General features: G+C 45.2%; 1 non-coding gene across 1 annotated transcript; it reads right to left on the reverse strand.

Annotated features, from left to right (window-relative positions):
- Window positions 1-2,482: 2,482 nt before the first annotated feature.
- Window positions 2,483-2,589, reverse strand: LOC117702028 (U6 spliceosomal RNA). The gene has a single exon (XR_004605946.1). It is a non-coding gene; the product is annotated as a U6 spliceosomal RNA (small nuclear RNA).
- Between the last annotated feature and the right edge of the window lie 641 nt (window positions 2,590-3,230).

Raw genomic sequence — 3,230 nt, forward strand, 5'->3', positions numbered from 1 at the left:
CAGCCCTTGAGCACTTAGGCTGGTTCTGTGGCTTGACGTTTGTAGGTTGTGCAGCAATCGACGTGAGTGCTCACACATCTCTGGTGTCAAGTGCCTTCTATTCCTTCAGGCACATGTCCGAGACAGGATAGTTGGGTCATAGTGTTCTCAGGTGTCTGGGTTACTCGGCTTATGTTTGCAACGACAAACTACCCTGCAGGAGTGACTAGGGTACAGTCCAATGTGTTGGGAGGTCATGATGAAGAGCCTGCAGCAGCAAATCCCATTCATCCACAGTCAGGAAGCAGAGGGAGCTGAAAGCTCTTTCTCAGCTCACTTTCTCCTTTTTCTTCAACTCTAGCCCATGGGAAGTTACCTCCCACAATTAAGTTGGGCCTTCCGGCCTCAGTTAACCTAATCTACAAGGTCCTCACAGGCACCCAGAGTCTTGTCTCCTTGGTAATTCTAGATCCAGTCAAGCCAACATTATTAACACCATGGCTGTCTGAGACCTACCAGGGTTCTAGGTTCTTAGCAAGTTAACCAAAGGACTGAAGAAGTTTGCACAGTTGACAGCTAAAGGTTTGATTCCAAAGACAACCATCTGTCCTAACCGTCCATCCACCCATCCACCCATCCATCCATCCCACCCATCCATTCATCCCATCCATCCATCCATCCATCCATCCCATCTATCCTACCCATCCATCCATCCATCCCATCCATACATCCATCACACCCACCCATCCTACCCATCCTTCTATCCCACCCATATATCCATCCATCATACATACATACATTGATTCCATCCATCCATCCATCCATCCATCCATCCATCCATCCATTCATCCCATCTCTCCAGGCTCAGGCAAGATGGTTCAGGAGCTCTACATTCTTTTCTGGACATCTTTTACATGAGTTTAAGAAGAAGGAGGAGATGATCCCTTGGGTCAGGATTGGTTAGATCCTTACCCTGACTGCCAGATGAGCTGTTATGTAACTTTGGACAACCTGTACAGGAATAGACATACATCCCATAATTTTAAGCCATACACAGAAGATGATGGTAATTAGAAGGGTTTCCTGATAAGTCATCTCAAGGACAGATTATTTCTCACTGTGTTTATTATACCCAACCCTGGCTGGTTTGAGCAGACCTTGTTTAACTCTCTACCAGAAGTGCCTGACCACAGATTACCCTCAGGAGTCTAAGATGTTGCAGGTTGTGTCTGCTCCCAGGACATATTTTTCCAAAGGTTGTTCCTTACACTGCCTGTCTATGTATATCTGTTTTTAAATTTTTGAGGAGCCTGAATACAGATCTCCATAACTGGCCAAAGGAGTTGATATTTCTACCCACTGTGTATAAGGTTCCTCTTTCCCCACATCCTCATAAGCACAGGTTGTTATTTGCTTTCTTGGTGAATTCTGACTGTAGTTGGGTGAGATCTCAATGTAGCTTTGATGTATACTTCTTTGATGGCAAACGAGTGTATGCCTCCATGTCTTTGAAAGGGGTCACTGTAAGACTGTGAGGCTTGGGGAGGGGCTGCAGCCACAGGTGGGGTCACTTCCTCTACACAACACCAATGTGCAGCAGCAGTGCTGGTGGGAGTTGGCAGAAAGCAGCAGGGAAGGCTGCTGAGATGATGGTTTGGAGGGAAGATCAGGCAGCACCCTAGCTCCTTCACCTTGCACTTCTCCTTCTTAGGAACCCCAGGCACCTTCTCCACTCTCAACTTCCATCAAACCACATGCTCATCAAACGTCATCAGACTATGTGAGCATCTGCTGGGCGTCTCCCAAGGCCTCTGTCCTTCATCCTCAACACAACCACAGCCTTGTTATCTGCTTTTGTAGCCCCATGACCGCTCTCTTGCAGGACCTCTACCCTCTGTCACCTGGATAAAGTCCTCACCATCTCATGGACACCTCCACACCCACGGTCTCTGGTGACTGCATCTACCATCTTGGGAAGCTAAGACAGTAATGTCTGTCCTTTAATTGTATAATTAGCTGACCGATATTTCTCCCTCCACATTTTTTAGCCCAGGGCCTACAGTAAGTAGGGCCTGACAAGGAGCAGTCACCCAATAAAATTAATTTTAATTTAATTTATATTTATTTTAATGAAAATCACAGAATAAAAAATATGTACAGGATAGATAATGGAGAAGTGTCTGATACCAGGATGAGTCTATCAATGTATAAATATGTTAAATTACTTGTATGGGGGCTGGATGGAGGCCTCAGTAGTTAAAAGCACAGGTTGCTCTTGCAGAGGACTCAATTCCTAGTGCCTATATGGTAGCTTACAACCATCTGTAACCCTAGTTCCAGGGGATCCTACTGGCCTTTGCAAGGAGTGCATACATGCAGGCGTTCATACACATAAAGTAAAATAAACAAATCCTTTTTTGCTTTTGAGGAGGAAAGGGTTTATTTCACTTATACTCCCATACCACAGTCCATCATTAAATGGCATTAGGGTAGGAAGTCAAAAAAAAATGTGGAAAGTTTCCTGAATTTGCGTGTCATCCTTGGGCAGGGGCCATGCTAATCTTCTCTGTATTGTTCCAATTTTAGTATATGTGCTGCCGAAGCGAGCACACAAATCTTTTTAAAAGTTATCTTGTGCCACTTTCAAAAGAGATTTGTCTATTTTTATGCTAGGTGGCGAGTGTTTTGCTTGCATGAAAGTCTGCACCATGTGCATGCAGTCTCCACAGGGGCCAAAGGGGGGCCTCAGATTCCCTACAATTGGAGTTACAGACAGCTATGAGACACCATATGGATACTTACAATTGAACCTAGGTTCTGCATAAGAACAGCCAGTGCTCTTAACCAATGAGCCGTTTCTCCAGCCCACTTCTGTAGCACTTTGATAAAGCACCTGACAAGAGCCAATTTAAGGGAGAAAACATCCTCTGGGCTCATGGTTCCAATATGAACCATGCAATATGAACCAATTGCAGGGACCAATATGGAGGGAAAATCAAGGGATTGGGCCAATCCACATCTTATCGACTGACATAGGGAAGGCTAGAGAGAAGAGCTACCATTAAGGTGCCTGGGAACACACGCAAAGTGGGTTTTCAGAAGTCCACACCGGCTGGTTGTGCTGCATAGCTTCTCTTTCTATGTTGTGTCCAAGGAGTCTTTAGAACCTGCGTGTCCTCTGCAGATCCACTTGCTATTTCTTTTTAAAACACTCAGACACAGTCCTTATTATGAAGCAAAACCATGTGTGT

The sequence above is a fragment of the Arvicanthis niloticus genome, chromosome 1 (genome assembly GCF_011762505.2).
Source record: "Arvicanthis niloticus isolate mArvNil1 chromosome 1, mArvNil1.pat.X, whole genome shotgun sequence".
Lineage (NCBI taxonomy): Eukaryota > Metazoa > Chordata > Mammalia > Rodentia > Muridae > Arvicanthis > Arvicanthis niloticus.